Below are 12,368 nucleotides of genomic sequence, written 5' to 3'. Positions count from 1 at the left end.
AAAAAAAAAAAACCTATATGAGGAATAAAACTGAACAGCTTAAAGGATCAGGTCGTCTCCCATCCATGCACTACCCAGGGTCAAGCCTGCTTAGCTTTTTAAATCAGGCTTGATCTGGCACTCTCACACCAGTACAACTAGAAGTGGAAACTGGGTTGAAGGATGTCCTATTTGACCAATTAAAATGATTTATTTTTGATTTATATGAATAAAAAAAAAAAAAAAACTCTATATGAGGAATAAAACTGAACAGCTTAAAGGATCAGGTGGTCTCCCATCCATGCACTACCCAGGGTCAAGCCTGCTTAGCTCTTTAAATCAGGCTTGATCTGGCACTCTCATACCAGTACAACTAGAAGTGGAAACTGGGTTGAAGGAAGTCCTATTTGACCAATTAAAATGATTTATTTTTAGTTTATTTTCCTTATTTAAAAAAAAAAAAAAAAAAAAAAAAAAAAAAAAAAAAAAACCTATATGAGGAATAAAACTGAACAGCTTAAAGGATCAGGTGGTCTCCCACCCATGCACTACCCAGGGTCAAGCCTGCTTAGCTTTTTAAATCAGGCTTGATCTGGCACTCTCATACCAGTACAACCAGAAGTGGAAACTGGGATGAAGGAAGTCCTATTTGACCAATTAAAATGATTTATTTTTAGTTTATTTACCTTATTTAAAAAAAAAAAAAAAAAAAAAAAAAACCTATATGAGGAATAAAACTGAACAGCTTAAAGGATCAGGTGGTCTCCCATCCATGCACTACCCAGGGTCAAGCCTGCTTAGCTTTTTAAATCAGGCTTGATCTGGCACTCTCATACCAGTACAACCAGAAGTGGAAACAGGGAAGAAGGAAGTCCTATTTGACCAATTAAAATGATTTATTTTTGATTTATATGATTTTTAAAAAAAAAAAAAAAAAAAAAAAAAAAAAAAACCTATATGAGGAATAAAACTGAACAGCTTAAAGGATCAGGTGGTCTCGCATCCATGCACTACCCAGGGTCAAGCCTGCTTAGCTTTTTAAATCAGGCTTGATCTGGCACTCTCATACCAGTACAACTAGAAGTGGAATCTGGGTTGAAGGAAGTCCTATTTGACCAATTAAAATGATTTATTTTTGATTTATATGTTTTTAAAAAAAAAAAAAAAAAAAAAAAAAAAAAAACCTATATGAGGAATAAAACTGAACAGCTTAAAGGATCAGGTCGTCTCCCATCCATGCACTACCCAGGGTCAAGCCTGCTTAGCTTTTTAAATCAGGCTTGATCTGGCACTCTCACACCAGTACAACTAGAAGTGGAAACTGGGTTGAAGGATGTCCTATTTGACCAATTAAAATGATTTATTTTTGATTTATATGAATTAAAAAAAAAAAAAAAACTCTATATGAGGAATAAAACTGAACAGCTTAAAGGATCAGGTGGTCTCCCATCCATGCACTACCCAGGGTCAAGCCTGCTTAGCTCTTTAAATCAGGCTTGATCTGGCACTCTCATACCAGTACAACTGGAAGTGGAAACTGGGTTGAAGGAAGTCCTATTTGACCAATTAAAATGATTTATTTTTAGTTTATTTTCCTTATTTAAAAAAAAAAAAAAAAAAAACCTATATGAGGAATAAAACTGAACAGCTTAAAGGATCAGGTGGTCTCCCATCCATGCACTACCCAGGGTCAAGCCTGCTTAGCTTTTTAAATCAGGCTTGATCTGGCACTCTCATACCAGTACAACCAGAAGTGGAAACTGGGATGAAGGAAGTCCTATTTGACCAATTAAAATGATTTATTTTAAGTTTATTTTCCTTATTTAAAAAAAAAAAAAAAACCTATATGAGGAATAAAACTGAACAGCTTAAAGGATCAGGTGGTCTCCCATCCATGCACTACCCAGGGTCAAGCCTGCTTAGCTTTTTAAATCAGGCTTGATCTGGCACTCTCATACCAGTACAACCAGAAGTGGAAACTGGGATGAAGGAAGTCCTATTTGACCAATTAAAATGATTTATTTTTAGTTTATTTACCTTATTTAAAAAAAAAAAAAAAAAAAAAAAAAAAAAAAAAAACCTATATGAGGAATAAAACTGAACAGCTTAAAGGATCAGGTGGTCTCGCATCCATGCACTACCCAGGGTCAAGCCTGCTTAGCTTTTTAAATCAGGCTTGATCTGGCACTCTCATACCAGTACAACTAGAAGTGGAATCTGGGTTGAAGGAAGTCCTATTTGACCAATTAAAATGATTTATTTTTGATTTATATGTTTTTTTAAAAAAAAAAAAAAAAAAAAAAAAAAAACCTATATGAGGAATAAAACTGAACAGCTTAAAGGATCAGGTCGTCTCCCATCCATGCACTACCCAGGGTCAAGCCTGCTTAGCTTTTTAAATCAGGCTTGATCTGGCACTCTCACACCAGTACAACTAGAAGTGGAAACTGGGTTGAAGGATGTCCTATTTGACCAATTAAAATGATTTATTTTTGATTTATATGAATAAAAAAAAAAAAAAAAACTCTATATGAGGAATAAAACTGAACAGCTTAAAGGATCAGGTGGTCTCCCATCCATGCACTACCCAGGGTCAAGCCTGCTTAGCTTTTTAAATCAGGCTTGATCTGGCACTCCCCTACCAGTACAACTGGAAGTGGAAACTGGGTTGAAGGAAGTCCTATTTGACCAATTAAAATGATTTATTTTTAGTTTATTTTCCTTATTTAAAAAAAAAAAAAAAAAAAAAAAAAAAAAAAAACCTATATGAGGAATAAAACTGAACAGCTTAAAGGATCAGGTGGTCTCCCATCCATGCACTACCCAGGGTCAAGCCTGCTTAGCTTTTTAAATCAGGCTTGATCTGGCACTCTCATACCAGTACAACCAGAAGTGGAAACTGGGATGAAGGAAGTCCTATTTGACCAATTAAAATGATTTATTTTTAGTTTATTTTCCTTATTTAAAAAAAAAAAAAAAAAAAAAAAAAACCTATATGAGGAATAAAACTGAACAGCTTAAAGGATCAGGTGGTCTCCCATCCATGCACTACCCAGGGTCAAGCCTGCTTAGCTTTTTAAATCAGGCTTGATCTGGCACTCTCATACCAGTACAACCAGAAGTGGAAACTGGGATGAAGGAAGTCCTATTTGACCAATTAAAATGATTTATTTTTAGTTTATTTACCTTATTTTAAAAAAAAAAAAAAAAAAAAAAAAAAAAAAAAAAAACCTATATGAGGAATAAAACTGAACAGCTTAAAGGATCAGGTGGTCTCGCATCCATGCACTACCCAGGGACAAGCCTGCTTAGCTTTTTAAATCAGGCTTGATCTGGCACTCTCATACCAGTACAACTAGAAGTGGAATCTGGGTTGAAGGAAGTCCTATTTGACCAATTAAAATGATTTATTTTTGATTTATATGTTTTTTTTAAAAAAAAAAAAAAAAAAAAAAAACCTATATGAGGAATAAAACTGAACAGCTTAAAGGATCAGGTCGTCTCCCATCCATGCACTACCCAGGGTCAAGCCTGCTTAGCTTTTTAAATCAGGCTTGATCTGGCACTCTCACACCAGTACAACTAGAAGTGGAAACTGGGTTGAAGGATGTCCTATTTGACCAATTAAAATGATTTATTTTTGATTTATATGAATAAAAAAAAAAAAAAAACTCTATATGAGGAATAAAACTGAACAGCTTAAAGGATCAGGTGGTCTCCCATCCATGCACTACCCAGGGTCAAGCCTGCTTAGCTCTTTAAATCAGGCTTGATCTGGCACTCTCATACCAGTACAACTAGAAGTGGAAACTGGGTTGAAGGAAGTCCTATTTGACCAATTAAAATGATTTATTTTTAGTTTATTTTCCTTATTTAAAAAAAAAAAAAAAAAAAAAAAAAAAAAAAACCTATATGAGGAATAAAACTGAACAGCTTAAAGGATCAGGTGGTCTCCCACCCATGCACTACCCAGGGTCAAGCCTGCTTAGCTTTTTAAATCAGGCTTGATCTGGCACTCTCATACCAGTACAACCAGAAGTGGAAACTGGGATGAAGGAAGTCCTATTTGACCAATTAAAATGATTTATTTTTAGTTTTTTTTCCTTATTTAAAAAAAAAAAAAAAAAAAAAAAAAAAAAAAACCTATATGAGGAATAAAACTGAACAGCTTAAAGGATCAGGCAGTCTCCCATCCATGCACTACCCAGGGTCAAGCCTGCTTAGCTTTTTAAATCAGGCTTGATCTGGCACTCTCATACCAGTACAACCAGAAGTGGAAACTGGGATGAAGGAAGTCCTATTTGACCAATTAAAATGATTTATTTTTAGTTTATTTTCCTTATTTAAAAAAAAAAAAAAAAACCTATATGAGGAATAAAACTGAACAGCTTAAAGGATCAGCTCGTCTCCCATCCATGCACTACCCAGGGTCAAGCCTGCTTAGCTTTTTAAATCAGGCTTGATCTGGCACTCTCACGCCAGTACAACTAGAAGTGGAAACTGGGTTGAAGGATGTCCTATTTGACCAATTAAAATGATTTATTTTTGATTTATATGAATAAAAAAAAAAAAAAAACTCTATATGAGGAATAAAACTGAACAGCTTAAAGGATCAGGTGGTCTCCCATCCATGCACTACCCAGGGTCAAGCCTGCTTAGCTTTTTAAATCAGGCTTGATCTGGCACTCTCATACCAGTACAACTAGAAGTGGAAACTGGGTTGAAGGAAGTCCTATTTGACCAATTAAAATGATTTATTTTTAGTTTATTTTCCTTTTTTTTTTTTAAAAAAAAAAAAAAAAAAAAAAAAACCTATATGAGGAATAAAACTGAACAGCTTAAAGGATCAGGTGGTCTCCCATCCATGCACTACCCAGGGTCAAGCCTGCTTAGCTTTTTAAATCAGGCTTGATCTGGCACTCTCATACCAGTACAACCAGAAGTGGAAACTGGGATGAAGGAAGTCCTATTTGACCAATTAAAATGATTTATTTTTAGTTTATTTTCCTTATTTTAAAAAAAAAAAAAAAAAAAAAAAAAAAAAAAAAAAACCTATATGAGGAATAAAACTGAACAGCTTAAAGGATCAGGCGGTCTCCCATCCATGCACTACCCAGGGTCAAGCCTGCTTAGCTTTTTAAATCAGGCTTGATCTGGCACTCTCATACCAGTACAACCAGAAGTGGAAACAGGGATGAAGGAAGTCCTATTTGACCAATTAAAATGATTTATTTTTGATATATATGTTTTTTTTTGTTTTTTTTTAAAAAAAAAAAAAAAAAAAAAAAAAACCTATATGAGGAATAAAACTGAACAGCTTAAAGGATCAGGTGGTCTCCCATCCATGCACTACCCAGGGTCAAGCCTGCTTAGCTTTTTAAATCAGGCTTGATCTGGCACTCTCATACCAGTACAACTAGAAGTGGAAACTGGGTTGAAGGATGTCCTATTTGACCAATTAAAATGATTTATTTTTTATTTATATGAATAAAAAAAAAAAAAAAAACTCTATATGAGGAATAAAACTGAACAGCTTAAAGGATCAGGTGGTCTCGCATCCATGCACTACCCAGGGTCAAGCCTGCTTAGCTTTTTAAATCAGGCTTGATCTGGCACTCTCATACCAGTACAACTAGAAGTGGAAACTGGGTTGAAGGAAGTCCTATTTGACCAATTAAAATGATTTATTTTTGATTTATATGAAAAAAAAAAAAAAAAAAAAAAAAAAAACCTATATGAGGAATAAAACTGAAGAGCTTAAAGGATCAGGTGGTCTCCCGTCCATGCACTACCCAGGGTCAAGCCTGCTTAGCTTTTTAAATCAGGCTTGATCTGGCACCCTCATACAAGTACAACTAGAAGTGGAAATTGGGTTGAAGGATGTCCTATTTGACCAATTAAAATGATTTATTTTTGATTTATATGAATAAAAAATAAATAAATAAATAAAAACCTATATGAGGAATAAAACTGAACAGCTTAAAGGATCAGGTGGTCTCCCATCCATGCACTACCCAGGGTCAAGCCTGCTTAGCTTTTTAAATCAGGCTTGATCTGGCACTCTCATACCAGTACAACTAGAAGTGGAAACTGGGTTGAAGGAAGTCCTATTTGACCAATTAAAATGATTTATTTTTAATTTAATGAAAAAAAAAAAAAAACAATATGAGGAAAAAAACTGAAAAGCTTACAGGATCAGGTGGTCTCCTATCCATGCACTACCCAGGGTCAAGCCTGCTTAGCTTTTTAAATCAGACTTGATCTGCCACTCTCATACCAGTACAACTAGAAGTGGAAACTGGGTTGAAGGAAGTCCTATTTGACCAATTAAAATTATTCATTTTTAACTTATTTTCTTTATTTAAAAAAAAAAAAAACCTATATGAGGATAAAACTGAACAGCTTAAAGGATCAGCTGGTCTCCCATCCATGCACTACCCAGGGTCAAGCCTGCTTAGCTTCTTAAATCAGGCTTGATCTGGCACTCTCATACCAGTACAAATAGAAGTGAAATGGGTTGAAGGAAGTCCTATTTGACCAATTAAAATGATTTATTTTTAACTTATTTTCTTTATTTAAAAAAAAAAAAAAACCTATATGAGGATAAAACTGAACAGCTTAAAGGATCAGCTGGTCTCCCATCCATGCACTACCCAGGGTCAAGCCTGCTTAGCTTCTTAAATCAGGCTTGATCTGGCACTCTCATACCAGTACAACTAGAAGTGGAAACTGGGTTGAAGGAAGTCCTATTTGACCAATTAAAATGATTTATTTTTAATTTATTTTCTTTATTTAAAAAAAAAAAAACTATATGAGGAAAAAAACTGAAAACCTTACAAGATCAGGTGGTCTTCCATCCAAGCACTACCCAGGGTCAAGCCTGCTTAGCTTTCTAAATCAGGCTTGATCTGGCACTTTTATACCAGTAAAACTAGAAGTGGAAACTGGGTTGAAGGAAGTCCTATTTGACCAATTAAAATGATTTATTTTTAACTTATTTTCTTTATTTAAAAAAAAAAAAAAACCTATATGAGGATAAAACTGAACAGCTTAAAGGATCAGCTGGTCTCCCATCCATGCACTACCCAGGGTCAAGCCTGCTTAGCTTCTTAAATCAGGCTTAATCTGGCGCTCTCATACCAGTACAACTAGAAGTGGAAACTGGGTTGAAGGAAGTCCTATTTGACCAATTAAAATTTTTTTTTTTTTTTTTATATTTTTTAAAAAAAAAAAAAAAAAAAAAAAAAAAAACTTTTTTGAGGAATAAAACTGAACAGCTTAAATGATCAGGTCGTCTCCCATCCATGCACTACCCAGGGTCAAGCCTGCTTAGCTTTTTAAATCAGGCTTGATCTGGCACTCTCACACCAGTACAACTAGAAGTGGAAACTGGGTTGAAGGATGTCCTATTTGACCAATTAAAATGATTTATTTTTTATTTATATGAATAAAAAAAAAAAAAAAAACTCTATATGAGGAATAAAACTGAACAGCTTAAAGGATCAGGTGGTCTCCCATCCATGCACTACCCAGGGTCAAGCCTGCTTAGCTTTTTAAATCAGGCTTGATCTGGCACTCTCATACCAGTACAACCAGAAGTGGAAACTGGGATGAAGGAAGTCCTATTTGACCAATTAAAATGATTTATTTTTAGTTTATTTTCCTTATTTTAAAAAAAAAAAAAAAAACCTATATGAGGAATAAAACTGAACAGCTTAAAGGATCAGGTGGTCTCCCATCCATGCACTACCCAGGGTCAAGCCTGCTTAGCTTTTTAAATCAGGCTTGATCTGGCACTCTCATACCAGTACAACCAGAAGTGGAAACTGGGATGAAGGAAGTCCTATTTGACCAATTAAAATGATTTATTTTTAGTTTATTTACCTTATTTAAAAAAAAAAAAAAAAAAAAAAAACCCTATATGAGGAATAAAACTGAACAGCTTAAAGGATCAGGTGGTCTCGCATCCATGCACTACCCAGGGTCAAGCCTGCTTAGCTTTTTAAATCAGGCTTGATCTGGCACTCTCATACCAGTACAACTAGAAGTGGAATCTGGGTTGAAGGAAGTCCTATTTGACCAATTAAAATGATTTATTTTTGATTTATATGTTTTTAAAAAAAAAAAAAAAAAAAAAAAAAAAAAACCTATATGAGGAATAAAACTGAACAGCTTAAAGGATCAGGTCGTCTCCCATCCATGCACTACCCAGGGTCAAGCCTGCTTAGCTTTTTAAATCAGGCTTGATCTGGCACTCTCACACCAGTACAACTAGAAGTGGAAACTGGGTTGAAGGATGTCCTATTTGACCAATTAGAATGATTTATTTTTGATTTATATGAATAAAAAAAAATAAAAAAACTCTATATGAGGAATAAAACTGAACAGCTTAAAGGATCAGGTGGTCTCCCGTCCATGCACTACCCAGGGTCAAGCCTGCTTAGCTTTTTAAATCAGGCTTGATCTGGCACCCTCATACAAGTACAACTAGAAGTGGAAATTGGGTTGAAGGATGTCCTATTTGACCAATTAAAATGATTTATTTTTGATTTATATGAATAAAAAATTAATAAATAAATAAAAACCTATATGAGGAATAAAACTGAACAGCTTAAAGGATCAGGTGGTCTCCCATCCATGCACTACCCAGGGTCAAGCCTGCTTAGCTTTTTAAACCAGGCTTGATCTGGCACTCTCATACCAGTACAACTAGAAGTGGAAACTGGGTTGAAGGAAGTCCTATTTGACCAATTAAAATGATTTATTTTTAATTTAATGAAAAAAAAAAAAAACAATATGAGGAAAAAAACTGAAAAGCTTACAGGATCAGGTGGTCTCCTATCCATGCACTACCCAGGGTCAAGCCTGCTTAGCTTTTTAAATCAGACTTGATCTGCCACTCTCATACCAGTACAACTAGAAGTGGAAACTGGGTTGAAGGAAGTCCTATTTGACCAATTAAAATGATTCATTTTTAACTTATTTTCTTTATTTAAAAAAAAAAAAAACCTATATGAGGATAAAACTGAACAGCTTAAAGGATCAGCTGGTCTCCCATCCATGCACTACCCAGGGTCAAGCCTGCTTAGCTTCTTAAATCAGGCTTGATCTGGCACTCTCATACCAGTACAAATAGAAGTGGAAATGGAAACTGGGTTGAAGGAAGTCCTATTTGACCAATTAAAATGATTTATTTTTAACTTATTTTCTTTATTTAAAAAAAAAAAAAACCTATATGAGGATAAAACTGAACAGCTTAAAGGATCAGCTGGTCTCCCATCCATGCACTACCCAGGGTCAAGCCTGCTTAGCTTCTTAAATCAGGCTTAATCTGGCACTCTCATACCAGTACAACTAGAAGTGGAAACTGGGTTGAAGGAAGTCCTATTTGACCAATTAAAATGATTTATTTTTAATTTATTTTCTTTATTTAAAAAAAAAAAAACTATATGAGGAAAAAAACTGAAAACCTTACAAGATCAGGTGGTCTTCCATCCAAGCACTACCCAGGGTCAAGCCTGCTTAGCTTTCTAAATCAGGCTTGATCTGGCACTTTTATACCAGTAAAACTAGAAGTGGATACTGGGTTGAAGGAAGTCCTATTTGACCAATTAAAATGATTTATTTTTAACTTATTTTCTTTATTTAAAAAAAAAAAAAACCTATGTGAGGATAAAACTGAACAGCTTAAAGGATCAGCTGGTCTCCCATCCATGCACTACCCAGGGTCAAGCCTGCTTAGCTTCTTAAATCAGGCTTAATCTGGCGCTCTCATACCAGTACAACTAGAAGTGGAAACTGGGTTGAAGGAAGTCCTATTTGACCAATTAAAATGATTTATTTTTAATTTATTTTCTTTATTTAAAAAAAAAAAACTATATGAGGAAAAAAACTGAAAACCTTACAAGATCTGGGGGTCTTCCATCCAAGCACTACCCAGGGTCAAGCCTGCTTAGCTTTCTAAATCAGGCTTGATCTGGCACTTTTATACCAGTAAAACTAGAAGTGGAAACTGGGTTGAAGGAAGTCCTATTTGACCAATTAAAATGATTTATTTTTAACTTATTTTCTTTATTTAAAAAAATAAAAAAACCTATATGAGGATAAAACTGAACAGCTTAAAGGATCAGCTGGTCTCCCATCCATGCACTACCCAGGGTCAAGCCTGCTTAGCTTCTTAAATCAGGCTTAATCTGGCACTCTCATACCAGTACAACTAGAAGTGGAAACTGGGTTGAAGGAAGTCCTATTTGACCAATTAAAATGATTTATTTTTGATTTATATGTTTTAAAAAAAAAAAAAAAAAAAAAAAAACAACTTTTTTGAGGAATAAAACTGAACAGCTTAAATGATCAGGTCGTCTCCCATCCATGCACTACCCAGGGTCAAGCCTGCTTAGCTTTTTAAATCAGGCTTGATCTGGCACTCTCACACCAGTACAACTAGAAGTGGAAACTGGGTTGAAGGATGTCCTATTTGACCAATTAAAATGATTTATTTTTGATTTATATGAATTAAAAAAAAAAAAAACTCTATATGAGGAATAAAACTGAACATCTTAAAGGATCAGGTGGTCTTCCATCCATGCACTACCCAGGGTCAAGCCTGCTTAGCTTTTTAAATGAGGCTTGATCTGGCACTCTCATACCAGTACAACTAGAAGTGGAAACTGGGTTGAAGGAAGTCCTATTTGACCAATTAAAATGATTTATTTTTGATTTATATGATTAAAAAAAAAAAAAAAAAAAAAAAAAAAAACCTATATGAGGAATAATACTGAACAGCTTAAAGGATCAGGTGGTCTCCCATCCATGCACTACCCAGGGTCAAGCCTGCTTAGCTTTTTAAATCAAGCTTGATCTGGCACTCGCATACCAGTACAACTAGAAGTGGAAACTGTGTTGAAGGATGTCCTATTTGACCAATTAAAATGATTTATTTTTGATTTATATGAATAAAAAAAAAAAAAAAAAAAAACCCTATATGAGGAATAAAACTGAACAGCTTAAAGGATCAGGTGGTCTCCCATCCAAGCACTACCCAGGGTCAAGACTGCTTAGCTTTTTAAATCAGGCTTGATCTGGCACCCTCATACCAGTACAACTAGAAGTGGAAACTGGGTTGAAGGATGTCCTATTTGACCAATTAAAATGATTTATTTTTGATTTTTATGAATAAAAAAATAAATAAAAAAATAAAAACCTATATGACGAATAAAACTGAACAGCTTAAAGGATCAGGTGGTCTCCCATCCATGCACTACCCAGGGTCAAGCCTGCTTAGCTTTTTAAATCAGGCTTGATCTGGCACTCTCATACCAGTACAACTAGAAGTGGAAACTGGGTTGAAGGAAGTCCTATTTGACCAATTAAAATGATTTATTTTTAGTTTATTTTCCTTTTTTTTTTTTAAAAAAAAAAAAAAAAAAAAAAAAAAAAAAAAAAAACTATATGAGGAATAAAACTGAACAGCTTAAAGGATCAGGTGGTCTCCCATCCATGCACTACCCAGGGTCAAGCCTGCTTAGCTTTTTAAATCAGGCTTGATCTGGCACTGTCATACCAGTACAACCAGAAGTGGAAACTGGGATGAAGGAAGTCCTATTTGACCAATTAAAATGATTTATTTTTGATGTTTATGAATTTAAAAAAAAAAAAAAACCTATATGAGGAATAAAACTGAACAGCTTAAAGGATCATGTGGTCTCCCATCCATGCACTAACCAGGGTCAAGCCTGCTTAGCTTTTTAAATCAGGCTTGATCTGGCACTCTCATACCAGTACAACTAGAAGCGGAAACTGGGTTGAAGGAAGTCCTATTTGACCAATTAAAATGATTTATTTTTGATTTATATGATTGAAAAAAAAAAAAAAAAACCTATATGAGGAATAAAACTGAACAGCTTAAAGGATCAGGTGGTCTCCCATCCATGCACTACCCAGGGTCAAGCCTGGTTGACCCTGGGTAGTGCATGGTTTTTTTGATTTTTTAATTTGACCAATTAAAATGATTTATTTTTGATTTATATGAATAATAATAAAAAAAAACCTATATGAGGAATAAAACTGAACAGCTTAAAGGATCAGGTGGTCTCCCATCCATGCACTACCCAGGGTCAAGCCTGCTTAGCTTTTTAAATCAGGCTTGATCTGGCACTCTCATACCAGTACAACTAGAAGTGGAAACTGGGTTGAAGGAAGTCCTATTTGACCAATTAAAATGATTTATTTTTAACTTATTTTCTTTATTTAAAAAAAAAAAAAAAAAAAAAAAAAAAAAAAAAAACCTATATGAGGATAAAACTGAACAGCTTAAAGGATCAGCTGGTCTCCCATCCATGCACTACCCAGGGTCAAGCCTGCTTAGCTTTTTAAATCAGGCTTGATCT

Source organism: Clarias gariepinus, chromosome 17 (assembly GCF_024256425.1).
Source record: "Clarias gariepinus isolate MV-2021 ecotype Netherlands chromosome 17, CGAR_prim_01v2, whole genome shotgun sequence".
NCBI lineage: Eukaryota > Metazoa > Chordata > Actinopteri > Siluriformes > Clariidae > Clarias > Clarias gariepinus.
Note: the sequence above shows the minus strand (reverse complement) of the source record.